We start from the raw sequence: 22,795 nt of genomic DNA, 5'->3' as shown, positions 1-22,795 counted from the left end.
TTTCCTTATCTAGGCAGTGGTATGCTGTCACTTGATATTTATTTTCTATTCTTTGTGTATGCTGAAAATATTTCATAATAAAAGTGATTTAAGATGCATACTTTTCACCCACTGGTTAGGTACTAAAAGAGGCAGCAGATGCTTTTGATATGTGGGCATTTTACTTGCCTAATATGCCTATTGCAAATTTCCAGACTGTGCCCTATTTATCTCCTTAAAAAGTCCATTTCTATTCTGCACCCTGTCTATGTGGAACATTCAAAGAAAGTAATTGCTTTAAGCTCCAAGAAACTACTTTTTCTTTTAAATGCAAATAGATGGACTTACACATACAGGGAGACACAGTGATTTGGGGATGTCACATTATTTCACTTATCTATTCTGCAGAACAAACCAACCCTAAGACAATGGCTTAAAACAAAATGATTTATTATTTCTCACAATATGGGTGCGCTGGCTGGGTGTTTGTCCTGCTGGTCTCACCAGGGCTCATGTGTGCGGGTTGCTTTCAGCTGGAGCTTAACTGAGCTGGAAGATCTAAAATGGTCTCACTCATGGCTGGCAGTTGGTGCTGCATGTCAGCTGGAGCAGCTTGGTTCTCCAGGTGGCCTCTCAGCCTCGCACTGGCTTCCTGTGTAGCATATTCAGGACAGAATTTCAATAAACAAAAGCAGAAGCTATAGATTCTTTTAAGATCTGGGTCCCTGAACTCACAGGGGGTCAATTTAGGCACATATTGTTCAAAGAAAGTCACAAGGCTAACACAGATTCAAAGGATAGAAAAAATAGATTTTGCCTCTTAGTGAGAGGGGCTTAAAATCTCTGGTCATATTTAACTACCCACACATACATTAAAATATTTAATTAATATTTTAAAATACATAAAATGCACAATAAACTCAGAAAAGATAGTCTCAATTTCCACAACTTCCCTCAATTGGTTAAAAAAAAGAAAGGCATCTATCATTCAATTATTGCCCCCTTCCAAATGCAGAAGTCTGAATTCCCTTTGAACCTAGATAAAGTTCCCTTTTTTAATGGAAAAATAAAGAAGCTGGGGAAACTAACCTACCTTTTAGAGGGAATGATGAAACCCAGGTCTCCCCAGCCGGGAGCATATGGTACTGCTTGATGTTTAACTGTGTCAGCTCTGGATAAGAGGGATGGCAGGACTTTAGAGTTGAAGACAGAGCATCATCTATTTTCTAAACTAATTTTTGGCCAACGTGGAATTTTGTGTTTTAGGAAGATGATTCGAAGGGCACAAAATAAAGCTAAGAGGAACATAGATGAGCAAAAGGGGAGGCAGCTATAATAGGACACCAGATGGAAAGGTTTCCACCACTGCCTGAGGATAGCTGGGGTGTTAATTAGATGCTATTATGACTTGTATTAAGAGAGGAAAAGAATGTCAGCTTTGTGCCACAGACAAAATATATGAAATAATAAGGGGAAAGGGGACACATCTAGAGTAAAAGAATATTAAACTTTAAAAGTGGAATTTGAAAAAGAGCTTCACTTCCAAGAAAAAAAGAAAATAGTATAATTTTGAAAGCAAGTATTTGAAACAACTGCTATTGTACTAGTTTGTTTATGCTGCTGTAACAGAATACCACAGACTGGATAACTTATAAAGGAAAAAAATTTACTTCTCTCAGTTCTGGAGGCTGGGAAGTCCAAGATCAAGGTGCCAACAGTCTCTGTGTCTGGTGAGAACCAGAATCTGCTTCCAAGATGGCAACTTGGATGCTGTGTTCTCTGAAGGGGAAGAAAGCTGTATCCTCAGTGGCATAAGACAAAAGGGTCAAACCCTTTGGTAGGAGCACCTAATCACATTCTCAGGATGGAGACCTGATGGCCTGATCACCTCTTAAATGTCCTGGTTTTTGTTTTTTATTTTTTTAAATATTACTACATTGGCAACACTTGAATTTTGGGGAGGACATATTCAAACCATATCAATCCCTGAACCTTAATCCCCATAGGTGAGACTGTATTCAGTTAAAGAAAACATGTTTTAGAAGTCAGGTCTCAGGAGGTCACTGATGAAAGAGTGCAATTTTATTGAGGAGATGACTGATGACCCCTGTGGATTAAAGAGCATAGAATAAAATCATGGGCTAGGGACCCTGGCTGAAAGCAAGGGCAAAATGTAAGCCAAGTGAAAACACTCCAAGCTGCAGGCAGCAGAAAAGGGTGTTGTCTCTCTGTGTAAGAATAAAGGGAAAAGGAAAAGGAAGGACCTGAGACTTCTTGATCCTGGACACACAACCCAAACATGCCTATGGACACTCACAAAGCACTCTGGGCAGAGATACTTAGGAGCCTGGCTGCTTTGGAGTCCTAACCTAGCCCTCACTAGCTATTTGACCTTGAGTGAGTCAGATGACCTCTCTGAATTTCAAGTTTTTATCTGTAAAATGGGAGAACAAGTTGATGCACAGGGTATCTGGCATGCAATAAGGGCTCAGTACTTAAAGTTCAGTATTGAGTTCCTGAACCCTTCCTGGAAGGTTTAAGTTCATACTGTGTTATCACATTTCCTGTCTCCTAACCAGCTCTGACATTTAAACTCATAAAACACAGGCCCTGACTTAAGCATAGCAGCTTTGGGACTGCCAATAGGAGTGGTGAATAGTTTTCCTTCTCGCCAGGATTCAGCTGACTTAGTAGCAAACATCAGCATGGCTTCAACTTTTAAGCATTTATTGCATTAGGAAGCAAAGCAAAAGTCTCAGTCAATTTTCAAGTGTCATCTGCAGGACTGCAACTGTACTCTGCTAGCTTTCTTAATGTAGATTTTCCTTCCCAGGAAGGCTTTAAAGATAATTTAGATATCTATTTATCTAAGCGCTCTTTGCCAGAAGATAAGAGGATAGAGAGAATAACATGTTGAGTTTTATTTTTAAGCCTAACATAATCCTCAGGAGTGGTTAATTTGCTTTACAAATAATTGTTGAACATTTACTATGTTCCAGTAAATACAAATGCTGAGGTGAGACAAAAGCAAGTAAAACAGTCCTTGCTCTTGAAGAGTTTATGCTCGAAAGGGAACCAGAACTAGTACACAAATGATAACCCTTGACCTGGGGATGTAGCTCAAGAGGTAATACGCTCGCCTGGCATGCACGGGGCACTGGGTTCGATCCTCAGCATCACATAAAAATAAAGATGTTGTGTCCACCGAAAACTGAAAAATAAATATTAAAAAAATTCTCTCTCTCTCATCTCTCTCTCTCATCTCTCTCTCTCTATCTTTAAAAAAAAAAAAAGATAATCCTCAAGGCATGACATTCTAAGGACTACAGAACAGGTAGTGATAAGTTGAATCAGGGGTTGCAAAGGAAGGATAGCATTTTTTTCTATTTTTTTTTTTTACATCAGCAACATTCTAAAAACAGCAAGAGCCTGATAAGTTCTAATTTTCCTTTCTCTGAGTTTTTTTAATACATTCATACATTTATGTGATTTTATGGTGTAGTCATGATAAGTTTTGTGTTCTTCTAAGTATTGTGTTATAAGCATGTCCTTTTGCCAAACTGTTTTCATCATCATAATTCCCATCTGTCATGAGTGTGATCGCCTTTAGTATCTCCCATTGTAAGATAGATAAGCTATTTCCAGCCTTTTCACAGTTAAAAATTCCTGGGTTAGGGTATCTTTATGCATGTAGCTCTTTTCTTCATTAGTATCATTTTGTTTAGTTCAGCTCTGCAAAGTAGGGTTGATGGGGGTCAAAGGGCATGAGTATTTCTACTTTTTAAAATATATATTATTCGGGCTGGGGATGTGGCTCAGTGGTAGAGTGCTTGCCTAGCACGTTTGAGGCCTTAGGTTCAATCCTCAGCACCACATAAAAATAAATAAAATAAAGGTATTGTGTCCAACTACAACTTTAAAAAAATGAATTTTATATATATGTATATATACGCTGATGTTTGCCACCCTGTCTCACCTCAGCATATATATATATATATATATATATAAAATTCCATTGTTTTCCAAAAAAGTTTGGGTCCATGTGTTAGGCACTGTTCTCCATGGAGAATCAATAGAATGTAGAGATACACAGAAAGAGGTTTATCTGAGGGGTTGGCTGTTCTGGAGAAGTCCCACAATCTGCCATCTGCAAGCTGGAGGCCCAGGAAAGTTGATGGTATAGTTCCAATCTAAGTCCAGAGAACCAAGAGTGCTAGTGTCTGAGGGAAGACATGATGTCCCAGTTCAAGCAGAGAGCAAATTCACTCTTCTTCTGCCTTTTTTTTTTCCTAGCTGTGTCCTCAACAGATTGGATGATGCCTACCTACCATGGTAAGGGTGGATCTTCCTTATTCAGTCTTCCAATTCAAATGCTCATCTCTTCCAGGAATACCTCACAGACACAACCATAAATAATTTTACCAGCTCTCTGAGGGATTCCTTGGTCCAGTCAAATTAACACATAAAATTAACCATCCCAGCCCATTTACAATGTCACCAGCAATAGATGTGTCTGTTTTGTCAAAACAATGTCAGCACTGGTAAGTTGGTTTGGGATTTTTACTAACCTGCTATAATGTCATAGCTATTCCATGATGCCTCCTTGTTATTTGAATTCACATTTCCCTGATAACTATTTTCCCATATCTTTCCTGGTTATATCTCTTAGGTAATTTGCCTGTTCACAACAAATGAGCAATATTTTCACTGGCAACAAACAGCCTAGTCAGGCATAGAGTTAGGACAGTACAGTGTATTAAAGAAAACAGATGCAGGTTATACAAAAAGATAATCAGTGGAGGTCAACTAGAAAGGAAAAATGGACACCAGTATGTGACAAAGTTTTTTTTTAACCCTATGGGTTTTTCCTTTTTAGGGGGTGGCGGGGGAGAAGGTATTAGAGATTGAAACCAGGGGCACTCTACCACTGAGCTATATCCCCAGAGTAGCCTCAAAATAAATTTTTATTTTGATACAGGTACTCATTAACTTGCCCAGGCTGGCCTCAAACTTGCAATCCTCCTGTCTAAGCCTCCCAAGTCACTGGGCCTACAGGTATGTGACACCACTCCTGGGTCCTATAGTGGTTTTCAGTTTAATTTGTACAATTGTCCTCATAGGAATAAACAACTGAAGTTCCCTGTCTCTTTTAACTCTGATGAACCTAAGGGATAGAAGAGCCAACTCCACGTGTCCCTGTCACTTCTAATATAAGTCCTTAACCCCCTTTCTTCTTCACCTGGAACCTGCTGATTCCTGTGGCTTTTGCTCTGCCTGGCTCTTGCTCACTTGATCCACCTCCTCCCTCTTCAGCTTCACATTTCTGGAATCCCTGTTCTATCCTACTGATGTGGACTCTGCCCACCTGATTCAGCCCAGGGCCCAGTGATTCTGGGTATTAGATCCCCAGGTTCTGCACTCTTCTTGGGTTCCTTTGGGGATGTGTTCCATCTTCCAGGAGGGTTAAAAACTATGAGCACCTTAGAGGAGTACTCAGTATCTTTTCTCCTCTACCAGGAAACAACAAGATTGTCTGAAAAAGACCACAGAGGAGAGGGTATGTTGCCCTTTGAGAAAACACCTCGTCTTAGTTCCTGAGCTCTACTAAGCCTGAAGTGCTTCCTGCCCCACAGAACTGATGGGCCTTCTGAAGAATCCTCCCCCCAGCCAGCATTTCCTAGCCATAGGAAAAAGAAGCAAAAGCTGACAAACAGCACTTTTTCCTTTCCATAACGAGAACATTGAGCATCAGGCTCCAAGCTCTCAGATATATCCATGTACTCAGGGCTGTTCTGTCCAACCAGATCCGCAGACCAGAGATCCCTTTCAGACATCTGTGGCTCAAACCACAAGTCTCCTACTGCCCACCTGGGTGAGGAACAACCATTCCTCCTGGGCAGGCAGAGGAGAGGCCAACCCTGTGCCCACAGAGTACAGGCACAACAGCCTCCCCATTAGTGGGGTCTTGATGGAAAGGGCTGCACCCAGGGGTTTGGGGTTGAGGCATGAGCTTGGCCACACTTTGTTTTCCTGAAAGCATCTGTGGCTTATACCCTCGTTAGAGGTCTTGCTGAAGGTGGTATCACTGAATCCCAGTGGCCACTGATGAGCTGCTTCCTGAGAGCACAGTGTTCTTCCCTACCCACAAAGCCAATGTCATTCCCTCTAAATGCTCTCAAAATGGGAGATGGGGGAAATGTGAGGTTTTTTGGCTCTGGGTGCTCTGTGTGGACAAGCACCACTCTGTCTCCATAGCAGGACAATGTGAACTCATGTCTGTGGCAGCCTTTTGCAAACAGCAGAGAAAGAGCTATACACGTGTAAGGGATGATGACTGGGACTTCTAGCACTAGCCACATCCCTTACAGCCTCCCTGGTGTTGGAGGACTATCCACAGACTATAACATGTTTTGATATTTAAGCAGATTGCCTGGCTCATCCTCTTGGTTTCTCAGCCCTTCCTTTTTTTTTTCAGACAAAACTGTATTAAATCACGTCCTCATCAAACTGAATAGATACCCCCAGCCAGGGTCTAGCATGGGCTGTGACAATGATGCCATTCAGATTCTCAGTGCATCCTTACATTTGCCTCACATGCACCCTGAAGAGAATTTTGGCAGCTCCAAAATAGAAAAAAAAATGCTTTTGATCCTGGACTACAGTTGGCTCTCTTATTATGGGAGAGCAATTATTAACTTGTTTTAACTTGACATTTAAAAACATCTCAGTATCTGTTTTTTATTATCTATATCACACTAGACAGTTCAGGACAAGTGGAGGCAAAAGCTAAGCTTTAAACATTATCTTAGGGACCAGCTGGAGGAAAATAAGAAAAGAACAATCCCATCAACATGTATTAAGTGCCTCCCTCCACTAGACACTGCACATTCTCATTCTCACAATAACAAGAGGACCTATTATCACCATTTTAAAAACAGATACTTTGGTTTATGGAATCACCAATATTTTATTTAAATTTTAAGATGAAATAGAAACTAAACTTTATCAATGCAATAGTTTGGGAGACACATCTCCCCACCAAAACAGAAACTCTAGCAAACGTCTTGACTTCACAATTCTTATATTTTCTCTGGATACTTCCCATCTGTTTTTCCTTTGGCAGGCCACCCATGACATTTGCAGGAGGTCGGCCAAGAGTTTAAATGGGCACTCCCTGGCCCACAGCTCCTAATGCTTCCCTGTATACCCCTGGTTCTTATTTCTGGTTCTTATTACAAAGAACCTTGAATGCATGTGTGCCTGACAACCTTGTCCAAGCTTCATTCATGTGTCCCCACCATCAAAGGACTGTCTTTGGCTACCTCTTGAAAGTGTGCAAATCAGATGCATGGCCCACCTTGGGGAGGATGAATTTAGGGAAGACTTCATAAAAAGCCCTGGAAGGGGTTTGGAACCCTGAAAGCCAAGAATTCAAGAGCCCCGGGGTCCTAAAGTTTGATCTCTCCTTGACTCTTCCTAGGCTGCTTGTTCTCACTCCACGAGGAGGGGCCCAGCTAGAGGAAGACCTGAGCAGAGGATCCTATAAAGCAGAGGAAACAAGACAAGGCCATCAACTGCCCTGATCTAAGGGCGATGCAGCCTCTGTGTTTATTCCTGCCTGTCAATGCCATATCAGCTGGGAAGTTCAGGGCAGAAGATTTGGTTACCCTGGGGTCAGTAAAGGATCTTAAGGTGGAATTCAGAGGACCCAATGCCTTCCCCACCTTAAAAAAAAAAGAAAAGAAAAAAAATTCCTCTAATACTAAAACCTTGTCTGTTATATGTTTTGTTCAAGAAAAAAAAAAGTTACCCTAAGACTGGAATGCCTCCATTTTTACTGTACATTAATAAGGCAACATTCAGTTGGAAAATATCAAAGCAACTTGGAACAGACAAATCAGGGACAAGAAAGTCTCTCTGTGTTCAGGGGTTGGAGAGAGAGAGAGAGAGAGAGAGAGAGAGAGAAATGATGTTGAGGTCAGATGTCCCTGCTGTCTGAGGATGCAGTCCCTTCCTCTGAGGATGCAGCCTCCCTCCCTGGGGAAGGCAGAACGAGGACTGCTTCATGCAGGGGCAAGGTGAGCTCTGGGTGTGCGATATCAAAGACCCGAATGAACAAATCAGATATTGGGCTTCTAAGGTCCAGACTTTCCAAGAGAAAATAAGCCCTGGCATTTTCAGGAGATCCAACATGCAGACATGGCAGGGAGTTAAGAGTTTTCTAAACCTAGCCGCCTCAAAGCAGTGAGCCAAACCTGTCAGTGAGAAAATGAGGACGGAGTTTCAAAAAGAGAAGGGAAACTCATTTAAACTAGCTACAGGCAATCGTGTTTGATGCTAGATGTGTGCTTTCTAAGAAGTCTGTGCATCCATGCTAAATAGGAGGAAAGTACTTGATTCAGGGCTTCTCAAAGTTTCTAATGAAGGACCTCTAATGACAGAGCCCAGGACCTTGCACTGAGGAGCCTGGGGTTATGGTCTCAAAGTTACCCTGAAAAAATGGATAAATAATTCTAAGTTTTGCATTTTTTTTTCAAAGTGTAAGTAGTTGTGCATTTGCTTCCATTAAAATCCTCATTTGATGAAAAGCTTAGGGTTGCAGAGTCATTTGGGTCATTAGGTGTGAAGCTTCTGCTTAGAAAGGGAAGTCTGAAGCAGGGAAGTGAGCCAAATTCTGGCCAGATATGGTGACTGATGAATCGCCTAAAAGACTAGCTTCTGTCAGGACACATGGGGACAGAAATTGCTGGTGTCGGATGTGAAAGTTTCTGCTTTTGAGCTGTAACTCAAAAGGCTTGTTTGCCTAAAGCCTCAGCCAGGTCTTGTACCCCTGCTTGCCTTGTCTGAGAAATGCCCTAGAGTCAGAGAGGTCTGAGTCTACCCTTGTGGGAAAAGGGGAAGAATTTTCTAGAAGCCCAGCAGTGACCAACAGGAAGGAAGAGACCATCACCTGGCAAACAAGCTACACATCACCTGGAAATAGAAACCTGGCACCCAGAATCCTGAGAAGGAGGCAAAGCTTTTAGAATTAGGTGAGATGGGAGAGTGGTGCATGTTCTAGAGTTTGGATCTTGAATGTCCCCCAAAGACCCACTCAGTCTCCTAAAGTGGCACCACCATGAAGTGGTGAAGTATTTAGGAGGTGGGGCCTAGAGGAAGGAAGTTAGGTGGTTGGGGGCGTGCCTTTAAAGGAGTTATTGGGACCTCAGTCTCTTCTTTCTTCCTCTTCCCAGCCACCATGAGGAGAGCAGCTTCACTCTACCACATGCTCCCTGCCATGAAACCTTACCACAGTTCTGAAAGCAACAGAGCCAAGGGACTATGGACTGAAATCTCTGGTCATGAGCCAAAATAAACCTTTCCTCCTATTAAGTTGATTATCTCAGGTATTTTTGTTAAAGTGACAAAAATCTGACTAACATATATCAAGGCTGCCATCAGTAAATAGGGTGCTGTCATGCAAACTACAAAAAGAGAGGGCCCCTCTGAGCACTCCTCCCCCCAGTACTACACCTGTTACTTGGCTGCTTTCAACACCCACTTGTCACCTTGCTTATGTGCCTGCACATATTGCACAAAATGTAATTATAGAACAGTACTGGTTGAATGTTAAAGAAAAGGTTGATCCTTAAGAGAACTTGTAAACACTTGGGTTCCAAAAATAACATTTCCCATAAACCTAGTAAAATTTGTGCTGTAGCTCAAGGACTCAGCAAGCTCCAGCCAGCAGACTAAATCTAGCTTAGCACCTGGCTTCATATATAAAGTTTTATTGGTATGCAGCTGTGCTCACTCACTTAGATATTGTTGTGGCTGCTTTCCCACTGCCATGGCCATGGTGCATATAGGTGCTACAGAAACCATCAAACCTGCAAAGGCTAAGATTTTTAGCTTCTGTCCCCTTATAAAAAGTTTGCCAGGGGCTGGAATTGTGGCTCAGCGGTAGAGCACTCGCCTAGGACTGCAGGACCCGGGTTTGATTCTCAGCACCACAAAAAAATAAAGGCATTGTATTGTGTCCATCTACAAAAAAAAAAGATTCATTTTCTCTCTCTGTGGCTTTTGCATACCTGTTGGCCCACTGCTGAGTGCCTCTAGAAAATAAAAGAGCAATAATCCAGTTTGAAAAGCCCAGTCTCTACCTATTATATATAGAGGGCCTATCCTCCTCCAGTCTGACCCCATTTTTAGTTACATCTGCAAACAAATCACATCTTACTAAAACTATTCTTAAGAAGTGACTTGAGCAGATCTCAAGATTACCCAGTAGAGCTCCCTTACATTAGTGAAGCACTTTAGAGCATAAAACATCTTTTTCTCATTCCCCACTGCAAGTTTTGTAACAAACACAAACAAATGTCTGGGGCTGCCACAAACAAACGTCTGAGGCTACTAAAAACCAGGAGAGACAAGAAAGGATCCTCCCCTACAAGCTCCCAAGGAATCTTGACCCTGCCAGTACTTTGATTTTTATCTTCTGACCTACAGAATGCAGCACATCATGAGCTATATCCCTCGCTCTTTTTGTTTTTTACTTTGAGAGGTGGTCTCACAGAGTTGCCAAGGGGGATCTCTAATTTACAATCCTCTTGCCTCTGCCTCCAGAGTAGCTGGGATTACACATGTGTACCATCACACCTGGTTTATTAATTTTTTTTAAAGGTGAATTTAAAGTGTTTTGAAGACAGTACAATATTAGTCACCTTTGCATCATCAAAACAAAATAATGGATATGACTATGAAATGAAGAGAATATAATTTTGGCTCATAGACTATGAAATGAAGAGAATATAATTTTTGCTCACATTTCTAGAGGTCTGATCCAAATCAGGCAGCACCATTGCTTTGGGACTTTGATAAGGACAGCACATCATGGCAGGGGTATGTGTCAGAGCAAGCCATCCCATTCCAAGCCTGGAACAGAGGGAGATGGAGAGACTAAAGTCTCACAATCCCCTTCAAGGACACACATCCAAGGACCTAAGGACCTCCCACTAGGCTCCACCTCTTTAAGGTCCACAGTGCCTCTCTGAAGACCAAGATTTTATAGAAGGATGTTTGGAGAGCAATTACCAAATCACAGCAAAGCCCAGGAGGGCCTAAGTCTCCAAGAAGGACAAGACCGGTGCAGAAGGACTTGTATAGACTCAGCCTGATGATCAGATAACAGATGAGGAATGTGGATGTTCCAGAAGCTGCCAGCATATTCTGGACCAAAGGCTAGTCAAGATGGTTTATATTTTAGGGAATAAAAAGAGCAGGAGTCTGTCTTCCTATGGAAATGACAATTAGGCAATCATAGGCTGAGAACTCTCCAGGGAGGGTACAAAGGAAGGACTGACTTGAGCAAACTTAAAACTGAAATGACCGGGAAGCACATTCAAATGCCTGGATCTGCCTGGAATTGACTATTTTGTTGTTGTTGTTGTTGTTATTTGAATCTAGCCAGGAGTCAAAATAGGAGTTCAATGTTTAAATTATGGCCTAGTATGGTGGTGCACACCTGAAATTCAAGCTACTTGGGAGGCTAAGGCTGGAGGATCACAAGCTGAAGGCTGGCTTTAGCAACTTAATGAGATTCTGCCTCAAAATAAAAAAATAAAAAGGGCTGGGGGTGTCTTTCAGTGATGAAAGGCCTTAGACTCAATCTCCAATACTGAAAAAAAAAGTTAAATTACAGGAAAAAAATTAGATTTAGGGGGCAAATACCCAAGGTTATAGCCTGGGAAATATTACACTCTAACGTATAAGATTTGGCTTAGTCCTCTCAACCACACCTACAAGATCAGTATCATCCCCATTTTACAAAAGGGAAAATCAAGTTCTAGAGAATTTCAATGACTTACTATTATACAACTTCTCAGTGGTAGAGCTGGGATTTAAATCTAGGTGCATCTAGACTCCAAAGCTGATGTTTCTTCAAGACTCCAAATTCCCTTTTGATCAGGGTTTGTTTCAGCATTTCTAGAGAAGTCCACACATCTATGATTGGTTTTTCAGGACCAGATTATGCTCCTGGATTGAGGATAACAGTCAGAAAGGGGAGAAATTGGAGAAATTTAAAGAATCTCTGTCTCCCTTCTGAAAGAAGGGCCTCTTTTCTAACTGGTTCCCTCTCCCTTCAACATGATCTCCCACTCCACTCTTATTCCAGCCAACCTGCATTTTGGGGAACCTGATTCAAAATGGTTTGAGTTGACAGGATGGCCACACTTCATGCAACAGGTTGTCTGCTGTTCCTAGAATTTGCTGAAGAGACGATGATGATCTGGATGTGCCTCAATGGTAATTTTCCTTGAAGGTGAATGACAGATAAGGTCTTAGTCATTCTCCTAATTTATGATGGATTATATCATTTCTTTATATTTCAACCTTCTATGCTTGAGTCACTCAGACATGTCTCTAGGACTAGACTCAAAAGCAAGTCTCCTCTTAGTCACAGGCTGTTCTCTCAGCTTGACTTCAAATCCAAAGGTTCTGCTCCTGATCAGTTCTGTGGCAAAAATGTATAGATGGCTTATATAAAAATAAAAAGGATGACTGAGACCATGGAAACTGGATATCTTTGACCTAATTATGGTTATTAATAGGAGGACTTTGTGTTTGCCAAACATTTCCTTTCCCTCATTCTCCAGAGGCTGTGAGTTCATCTTCTCTGTCTCCATGTTTTGGTCTATTATCTTGCCCTGCAGGAGCCTTAACTCATTGTCACTTGCCCCATTCCTGTACCTTCTGTTCCAAATGAATGGATCTTCATGGGCTGATTATCTATATTTTTGTTCTATTAATTCTTTAGAGAGGAATTTTAAAATCTCAAACTATAATTGTGGATTTTTCTATAACTCCTTGTACTTCTATCAGTTTTCAATTCATGTATTTTGGGTTTTTTTAATATTTATTTTTTAGGTGTAGATGGACACAACACAATGTCTTTATTTTTATGTGGTGCTGAGGATCAAACCCGGGTCCCGCCTGTGCTAGGCAAGCGCTCTACCACTGAGCCATAATCCCAGCCCCAACTTCATGTATTTTGAATAAGTTGTGAGGTGTATAAATAATTAGAATTATTATGTCATCTTGATGAGTTGACCCCTTGTCATTATGAAATTACCCTCTTTATCCATAGTAATATTCTTTGCTCTAAAATCTTCTTTACTTGGTATTAATGTAACCACTTCAGTTTTCTTTTGACCAGCATTAGCATTGTAGATCTTCTCATCCCTTTACTTCTAACATATTTGTGTTTTTTTTGTTTAAAATGGATTTCTTGTAGATGACACATAATTGAACTTTTAAAAATTCAACATGGCAATATCTGCTTTAATTTAATTCATTTACACTTATTGTGATTATTGATATGGTTGGCTTTTTTGGAGTACCAGGGATTGAACTCAGGGGCACTAGACCACTGAGCCACATCCCCAGTTCTATTTTGTATTTTATTTGGAGACAGGGTCTCAATGAGTTGCTTAGCACCTTGCTTTTACTGAGGCTGACTTTGATTTTGGATCTTCTTGCCTCAGCCTCCTGAGCCACTGGGATTATAGGCATGCACCACTGCGCCCGGGTGATATGGTTGGCTTTTAATCTGTTATTTTGCTATGTGCTTTCTTTTTTCCTATCTTGTGTGCATGAGTGTGTGGGCGTGTGTGTGTGTGTGTGTGTGTGTGTGTGTATGTGTGGTACTAGGGATTGAACCCAAGGCCTTGCACATACAACCACTGCACTAAATCCCCAATCCTTTTTATTCTTATTTTGAGACAGGATCTTACTAAGTTGTCCAAGCTGGCTTTGAACGTGGAATCCTCCTGTTTCAGCCTCCCAAGTAGCTCAGATTACAAGTGTGCACCACCTAACCAGGACTTCTTATCTATTGATAATCATTTTTCTTTGTTGTTATTTCTGTTTTTTAACTAGGTGGGTATTTTTCATGATTATCTCTTTCTAGAGAACCTGGCCTGAGATGATTATAAAGCAAATGACCAAGGGGGGCAACTAACTGGAGCTTAATCCCACTAGAAAACCTGAGGAAGCGTGTAGAGCAATGCCTCAGAATTATCTTCTCCAGGGAGCAGGGGAGCTGTATATGTATCCAACAACTCCCATCCAGTCTTTGGTGAGGAATGTTAAATCCCAGCCTTTTGGGCCTGCCCCAGATGACAATAGAGCATCTCCACCTGTCAAAGAGCAGTGTAGAGCCAGGCCTGTGAGAGGGAGAGGATGAGTGCTAAGAAGATATATGTGGGTGAGACACCAAGAGGAAGCACAGAACAGAATGGTGAACAGCAGTAAAAATGGATGAACTATTGGCATCAATATGGATCAATCTCACCCAAACAATATTGAATAAAACAAGCAAGTTGTAAAAGAATATAAATGATGAGCATAGTATAAATCATAGAAAAAAATGAATCATGCAAAACAAGAATAAATCTGAGAGAGAGAGAGTAGAAAAACATGATGAACAGTAAATTTAGGAGAGTCATAACCACCAACAAAGAGGGAGGAATGGGAACAGTTTGGAGTACACATAGGAGGCCTTTCCTGTATTTTAAATGTTTTATTTTTCTATACTGAGTAGAAAGTACACAAATGACCAGACCATTTTATTATATTCTGGAATTTTTTTTGTATGCTTAAAACTTTTCAAAATAAAAATGGTAATGAACAAGAAAAATCTTATTAAAGGAGTCCAAATGATCTGAAAGAAATGGGTACAGGCCATTAGGAAGAAAATTAATTGTTTTGCTTTGCTTTTAACTAAAACTAGCATGAAAGGGGTACAAGAAAATGTAATCAGAGAGAAAGAGAGAGAAACAATAGGAGCTACAACCAGAGTTGAAATACTTTCAACTTCGCATTTTTCTTATTCTTTGAGTTTTTAAACTCAATCAGGCACTGTTTTTGTTTGTTTTAATTCCAGCCACTGCTTTTAAAAAAAATAAAAACATCTGTAATTTCATTGATCTAACACTACTATTTCCATTTTCACTAATTCCTTTCTGAACTTAACCCACATGCCAACATTCTTTGCTTAGTTCCAATTATATTGCATTTGTATTTAATACTTCGCTTTTTTATACTCATTCATATATACTATGTCCATCAATGTTTCTCCATTTGTCTATAGTTGAAATAGTTATCATTTTCATGGCTACATAATGCTCCATCTTGCTGATGTATAGTACTTTACCAGCCATTTCTTTATTTTGGACCGTTATGTTGCTTTTAAACTTTAGATATTGAAATAACTTTGTGATAAATATACTTGTGGAGGTTTTTGTTTATGTTAAATATAGCCTTAGCAGAAATCCAGAGGTACAATTACTAAGTCAGAGGGTGTGACTATCTGCGTGGCCTTTGCCATGTAACACACAGAATTCTCCCTTTGACCATGGCTGTTTACTTAAAGCCCCAGGTCCTCCCAAATGCCTAGGAATCTACATTTTTACATAATCTATTTTGGGCTTGTATTTGTTTTACTAAGTTGTTAGGAGAGTAAAGAAGACAACTGGGAGCAGATGGGAAATTTTCAGTTCTAAGAGGCATGGAGAATTTTGGAGCAAGGCAGAACAGATTTCTAATCCTGACTTTGCTACTGGTGAATTGTATGACCTTAGGAAAGTGACTTCCCCTCTCTAAGATGCCAGTATGTCCTTGCTGCCAGTATGTCTTCCTCAAGGGTTTGTGCCAAGGATGAAACAAGAAAATGCAAGCCATGTACTGGCTGCAGTGGCTGATGTAAGGGGAGTGCTTAGCAGATAGGGAGAGCTCCTCGGAGCAGCAGAAACCCCTGTGCAGACTGCACACAGAGGGTGGAGCTCAGCCTGTAGAGGGGAGGAGAGGAAAGCTAAATGGCTATAGCTTACTGGAGTCAGAGTAGACTCTGGGAGCAAGGGTTTGGGGGTATTTCCTGCCAGGTATTTCTCAATAGCTCTAATGCTGGTGAGAATATGTGAAGAAAGGCAAAGGAGTGAAAGAATGGAAATCATCTTTTTGGAGCTATCAGCCTATATTATCTCCTTTAGCTCTCAAATAAGAAGAAACTAGTGTGTATTGAGCACCTATTATTTCCCAGATACTTCACATGCACTTTGTCCTCAGAGAAAATGTTAGAGGTTAGGGTTAGGGTTTACCACTTCTAGAAGAGGTGAGGGGAAGCACAATTTGTAGAAAAGGGATTGTGAAATCATCTAAGTAGCCTAGGTTTGAATCCCAGACCTGACACATGCTAGCTAGGGACCTGCACCCAAGAGTGCTCATTTCTAAAAGGGGAAATGATTATCGTACTAGGAAGAGATCATTTCTGTAAAGCACCTGGCACAGAGTAGGCACCTGGTGTAACTTACCTGGGTCACTTACCTGGGTCATATCTAGAAAGTGGCAGCACAAGACTGGGGCCAGGTCTCCTGCCTCCAAATGTGATGTGATGTATCACATTTTATGTTTATGCAAATGCTCAAGGTCTGCATAACACAAAATATTTGAGAAATGCTTTTTCTATGGTGATTCAAGTAAAGGATTGTTGGGGCTTTTTGTGTTGTATTTTGAGTGTGCTGTAATCATGAAATTCATCTCTCCAGCCACTTCTAAAAGTTTTCCCTTATTCAGGGTTTTAAACAGATGGAAGCCCCAAAATATGGAAAGATTTGCTTTGGAGCAGAGCAGCAAGCCAGGAACAGAAACCCTGATGCCCAAAACTTTCCATTCCTTGGCTGATGACCTTCCCCAGAATTGCTGGGCATCCACACAAGATGACGCAAGTTCAGGGAAAAGTAAAACCTCATTTTAGAGCCTCAGGGATGTTCCTCTCCCCTGGTGAAACTGTTTGGTTAAGAGATAAGGAAACTGAGGCCCAGTCAGTCATGATGGTCACGACTGCTCCTGCCATCCATGTCTGAGACAAAATTACTAACCACCCTTGTGTTTCTGGTAAACAGTGTTTGAGGTTTCGCATCAATATGAGCGATCATATATGAGAACATTGCTGGCTGAGCAGGTAAATTACCACCTTGTGCAGTAACCTCTGCCTAGAGTGCGTTGTGGCTGGAGCTGTTCAGTTTCCACCCTGAACTGAATGTGAGATGCCCGTGGGCGCCACAGGCACACAGAGATCTGAACTGGGAGAAAGTTGTCCCTCTTGTTAACACAGAAGGAAACATTGTATAAGTACTTCTTCTTTCTGGGCCAGTCATAAAGTGGGGCTGCTTCTCAAACAGTTCCCCTTTGCAATGGTCCTTATATGAGGGGCTTACCCACCACGCTAGTGATCTTCAGCCTGGTGAAGCAGAGTAGGAACACTAGTAACCAAAGACCAGGCTTAAGGGACTAGCTCAGTGGGCTGCGGTTGTGGCTCAGAAGTAGAGCACTCACCTAGCATACGTGAGGCACTGGGCTTGATCCTCAGCACCACGCAAAGTAAAATAAAGACATTGTGTTCACCTATAACTAAACAATAAGTATTAAAAAAAAAAAAGAATTGGTTCAGCCCATAGCAAGTAACTTGTTTCATTGTTCTGAGCCTCAGTTATCCAGAAAATGGGCATACCTGGTCCTCTGGCTTTAAGTACAGCCCGGGGACTGATGCTTCCCAAGAGCAAATCTCCCACCCCAGTCCTTCTTCTGAGCTCTAGATTCCTATGATACAACTATCTCCGGGACCCATGTTCTTGAGACCTGCCTCAGTTCTCATTACTGTCACTTTCTGTGTGTCCTGGGATGTTATTAATTACAGCTACCATTGGGTGCACACTATATGCCAAGACCCTTACATAAATGACTTCTTCCCAGCACAGAAATATTCCCCATTCTACAATAACCAGTATGCCCCAAGTGGAATATTACAACTGCTGCCCCTAAACCTGGCCTCCCCTCATCTGCCACACCATCACTTTCCATCTACTGGCTCAGGCAGAGATCCAGCAGCCCTGAATTCTCTACTCCCCTGTTCCACACTTAGTCTAGCTGCAAAACACAACTAGAACCAAACTCTTTTTCACCCACCTTTTCTTTCTTTTTTTTTTTTTAAGTTGGTGTGTTAGTTATACGTAAAAGTGAAATTCATTGTGACATAGTCATTCAGGCACAAAATATGGTTTGGTCGATTTCATTCCCTTCTTCTTCCCCTTTCTCATCCCCTGCCCTTGATCTCCTTCCTCAACTCCACTGTTCTCCTTTCTATGTTCATCAGCTCCACACCCCCTCACTTTTAAAAATTCCTTACTTCTCTCTAGCTTCCACATATAAGAGAAAACATTCAACCCTTGACTTTCTGAGTCTGGCTTATTTCACTTAGTATTATATTCTCAAGTTCTATTCGTTTGCCAGAAAATGACATATTTTCTTTCCTCTTTATGGCTGAGTAAAACTCCATTCTGTATATATACATTTTCTTTATTCAATCCTCTACTGGAGGACACTTAGGCTGGTTCCATAACTCGATCATTGTGAATTGAACTGCCATAAACATTGGTATGCATATATTCCTGTGTTATACTGATTTTAGTTCTTTTAGATTCATACCAAGGAGTGGGATAGCTGGGTCACATCGTGGGTCTGTTCCTAGTCTTTTGAGGAATTTCCATACTGCTTTCCAAAGTTCACCACATATATTATTTCTATGTAATTCCCAGCACTTTTTTTGCTAGGAACTTATGGGGTCCTTTATCAGAATAATATTTTTAAGTGCATAAAATAAAACACAGAGGACTTTTAAGGAAACCAATCATATTGAAATATAGTGCCCAAAATATTTTAAAGAACAAATTTGTGATATATTAATGAATGTACTTCATGAATACCATATTAAATAAAAGATCTAGTGGCAAATCTAATAACTACTATAACTCCAAAGTCATGATGGATATAAACATTTCTAGATCCTGGCAGAGACTATATGTAATGTGATATTTAAAAATCTTGATTCCTAGTTGTGCCAAAGTCACAGGCATTGCTCACATGAATGTGTGTGGTAGCCTACATTTATCGTCAAAGGGATCTCCCCCAACCCCCAGCACTAGGAATTGAACCCAGGACCTCCTGCATGGTAGGCAAGCACTCTGCACTTAGCTACACCCTCTAAAATCAAGTTAGAGGTTAATGAATATAAAGGCACACACACACACACACACACACACACCACTTAGTGCATGTTGAAGTGCAAGAACTCCCTTAAAGCTGCCTGAGAACACCTGCGTCCACACAGCTGGACTCACTGGCCTGGGTTTCTGTAGCCTCCTGATGCATCTCCAGGCTTCCAATGTGGCCCTCAGGCTATTTTCGACACAGCAATTCCAATAACTACATATGTCATATGACTGCCCTGCTTCCAAGCAGCCAACAATGTCCCACCAACATAAATGACATCCAAAGTCCTCACCACAGCCAATAAGGCCCTCTGTGGTCTGGGCCATAGCTACCTCCCATCCTTGATTCTGCCATGTCCCCTCATTCATTTCACTCCACTATGCCCAATATCCACATGACTCCTTGGTCTTTGCCCAATATCCACATGACTCCTTCTCTTCCTTGGAGCCTCTATTCAAATGTTATCTCTTCAGAGAGGCCTTCTCTAACCACTCCCCACCCTCCACCCATCTAACATCCTTGGTCACTGTCTGTCCCCAGTCCTGCATCTATGTCCTACCTGAAGTGGATTATATATGCATCTGTGTCCTTGCTGTCTGCATGGCCCCTAGAACATAAGACTGTCCTCAACACTCAGAGGACAACACAGAGGGGCCTGCCACACAGGGGCTCAGTGCACATCTGTAGACTGAGTGAATGGAGAACCACAAGTTGCAAGAACTCTGGCAAGGGACAGGCAGCCAGAGCAGCTGTTGGAGGAGCTGGCACATGAACAGGATCCTGCTCATGTTTGTCCTCTGCTGCTGTACCTTTCTCTAGAACTTGGGTCTCCTCTTCACTCAGGCTGCCAGCAGACTCCCCACACCAAGGTCCACAGTGAGTCCAGGAGAGAACAGGGCACCAAGCAGAAGGAATCCTGCAGTAGCAAGCCCACCTCTCAGAAGGCACTGTCTGAACTCTGCTGCTACCCACAAGCCTCAGCGGCCCACACACTCTCCCTCCTCCCTGGATGAGTCTCCTTCCAAGGGAGGAGCCTGGAAAAACACCTTCTGGGAGGCAGGATAAGGAGGATAGGCTTTTGAATGTTGTGGTCCAGGGCCCAGTCCATTCTCTGTACGGACTCCAGGATGGGCTTGGCCAGTCTCATGTATGGTCTTACCCTGGCTTGGGCTCTTCTCACTCCTGGTCTGTCAAACCAGCTCCCAGTTTAGTAGAACTCCAACCACCATCCCCCTCTTCCAGCCAGCAAGCTGCCATGCCCAGAGCACTCATATAGCCACCTGAAGAATACCTGGCTGGACTCAGAAAAAACTAGCCCTCTGCTCCCATGTCCTCGCAAGTCTTGAAACAAACATAGGCAATGGCCTAGCTTAAGTCCCAGCCTGATTCACCAGATTTGGTTCCCAATTGTTGGAATTCCTTTCCCAGAGCTCTTGGGAACCAGGATAGAAGAGTGGTAAGTGAGGATGGCCCTGGGTCTGATGACAGGAAAACATAGGGGACAGTGAGGTCTTCCAGCAGGGCTAAGCTGAGGAGCAGATACCAGGCCAGAGCAGCAGGCCTGCCCCAGCTAAGGCCACCTTATCATGTGCAAGGCAAGAGAACAAATGCAGGCCACAGACCATATACCTCAATATTTAAGTCATGAGTCAGTCTAAGGTAACATGAGATAAAATATGTTCCATCCTCCTACCTTGACAAATACATCTTCAGAACAAGATGCAATGGCAGGTTCAGACCAAATTTCATGTTCCTCAAAGTCCAAAGTCCAAATATGGCAGCAGGTAAGAGCCCCAATCAGTTGGTTCCTCCCACTTTTCTTGTTTTCTCTTCACTCTCAGGTCCGTCTCACACCATGAGGGAGTTTGGGGGATCGTACCTCAACTACTAGTCTCCACCAACTTACATGTGCACCCCCACACCAACAGTGGCCCTGGGACAAGGACAAGCACAGCAGGACCACTGTCTGCCCTCAACTGGAGAGATGCAAGGGAGGCACATGGGCCCTGAAAGTGGATTCGGGGAGCCTTGAGCAGGGAATTTGAGACTTTTTGGTATTCCAAGAATGGTCTGGTACAGGCACAAGTCACTTAGCCTGTGAACTCCTCACCCAGGGATTAGGGTAGCACTGGAGGAGGGCCCGAGGAGGCCTGGAAAACCAAAGTCCACCAGCAAGTGCTCCTGGTGCCCTGGTCTAAGGGCAGTGCCACCCCAGTCTACCTGACAGAGCAGGCCACTTTGGGAGGGTGCAAAGGAGTGGAGCCAGGAAACTGGCCCAAGTTACTGGGAAAGGGAAGTAAAACCCTTTTAAATGCTAAGGACACCTGTTAAAGCTTCAGAGGCAGATCCAGCTCATTTGAGGCTATTTCTAAAACTCTACCCTCAAAGGAAGATTTTATTCTCACTGAGGATCTGAAAGAGAATCTTCTACTAGTAGCTTCACAATCTTTATTGTAAAAACTCTATCCTGTTGGTTAAAAAAGTAGGCTTTATTACTTGATAGTTTTACCCCTTATAAATTATTCCATCCAGTTTTTAAACAAGAATAGAGCATTCATATGAAAATGAAGCTTGAGTTGTTTTAACCTTGTTTTTTAGTTATAACCAGATTAAAGAAGACCCACCAGGGGAAATAAAAATAAAAAGACAATGTGATTTAAAAATAAATGCAAAGGGCTGGGGTTGTGGCTCAGTGGTAGAGCATTCACCTAGCACAAGTGAAGCACTGGGTTCCATCCTCAGAACCACATAAAGATAAATAAGTAAAAGGTGTTATGTCTATCTACAACTAAAAAAAAATATTTTAAAATATAAATGCAAACAGATAAAAGAAGAAACAAACATGTATGCACAGACAGATCAGAAGCATACAAAGACCTACCTACACAGATAAATATACTCACACTGGTGCTTTTTAGACACTGTTTCCAAAGATTTTGAGACCATGCCACATTTTTGCAAGCATAGACACCAACAACAATATCATCTCTAAGTACCTGCCCTGTAAGTTGTGTGAACTTGCTTTCTGACCAACTCTCAACCTTTTCTAGAACTACCTGGGCAGGATCCAGTCCCAGATTGTGGAGGTGGTTCATCTTAAATGATGGTCACATAAAAACATTAAGCAAGTGGTTGGAGTCAAGTCTTCTGAATCACCAGGATTCTCTTTTGGTCCCTAAATCAATCTGTTAGCCATAAACAAGAATTTTTAGATAGGACTGCAACCTTTTAAAGTGTGATATCCATATTTTCTCAGATGGTCCTCTGCCCCTCCTTAGATACAGATCAGGAAATGGAGGGAGAGAACAGTAAAGCTGCTTGTCTGCAGTTTGAGAGCAAGTTAGTTACTGGCAGAGTCAAGACAAGAAGCAGGAAGAACCCAGGTCTCCTGTCTCCAGGTACCATGTGCTTCCTGCCAGCCTCCCTCTCCCCACCAACCCCAATTCATTGTCACTGGGAAAAAACTGGCTGTTTCATGCTCCGGAGGCCTCAGGACTCAGACAGCTAAGTCACACAGTGACCAACATGGAGGCTGCTCTCTGGGCTCTCTTGATGAAGGGACATTGGCATACTCAGCTGTATGGAGCAGGAAAGAACCAATAAGCAGCTCTAGGAGGACCTGTTTTTGAGAAGCAGAGAAAAATGGGGCAATAGTGCCTTGAAATTAAACGTATGGCATTCAGGTGGGCTGAATATGGAAACAAAATAATAGCCATGCTTTGAGAAATCA

The 22,795-nt window shown here is 42.0% G+C and overlaps 2 long non-coding RNA genes across 2 annotated transcripts in view; one reads left to right on the top strand and one right to left on the bottom strand.

Moving 5' to 3' along the window:
• LOC124080559 (uncharacterized) overlaps positions 1 to 15,077 on the top strand; it is a 34,037-nt gene extending 18,960 nt beyond the window's left edge. The window contains exons 2-4 of the long non-coding RNA XR_006847742.2: positions 4,273 to 4,311; positions 4,958 to 5,034; positions 7,460 to 15,077. This is a non-coding gene — a long non-coding RNA (uncharacterized LOC124080559). The remainder of the gene's footprint in view (positions 1 to 4,272; positions 4,312 to 4,957; positions 5,035 to 7,459) is intronic.
• Positions 1 to 22,795, bottom strand: part of LOC124080558 (uncharacterized) — a 47,077-nt gene that overhangs the window by 2,488 nt on the left and 21,794 nt on the right. The window contains exons 4-5 of the long non-coding RNA XR_009225142.1: positions 16,342 to 16,445; positions 484 to 1,758 (exon numbers count right to left, since the gene is read on the bottom strand). This is a non-coding gene — a long non-coding RNA (uncharacterized LOC124080558). The remainder of the gene's footprint in view (positions 1 to 483; positions 1,759 to 16,341; positions 16,446 to 22,795) is intronic.

Source organism: Marmota monax, unplaced genomic scaffold (genome assembly GCF_021218885.2).
Source record: "Marmota monax isolate L192 unplaced genomic scaffold, Marmota_monax_Labrador192_F-V1.1 WCK01_AAM20220418_F8-fsc00078, whole genome shotgun sequence".
Lineage (NCBI taxonomy): Eukaryota > Metazoa > Chordata > Mammalia > Rodentia > Sciuridae > Marmota > Marmota monax.
This window is presented reverse-complemented; position numbering and strand designations above follow the sequence as displayed.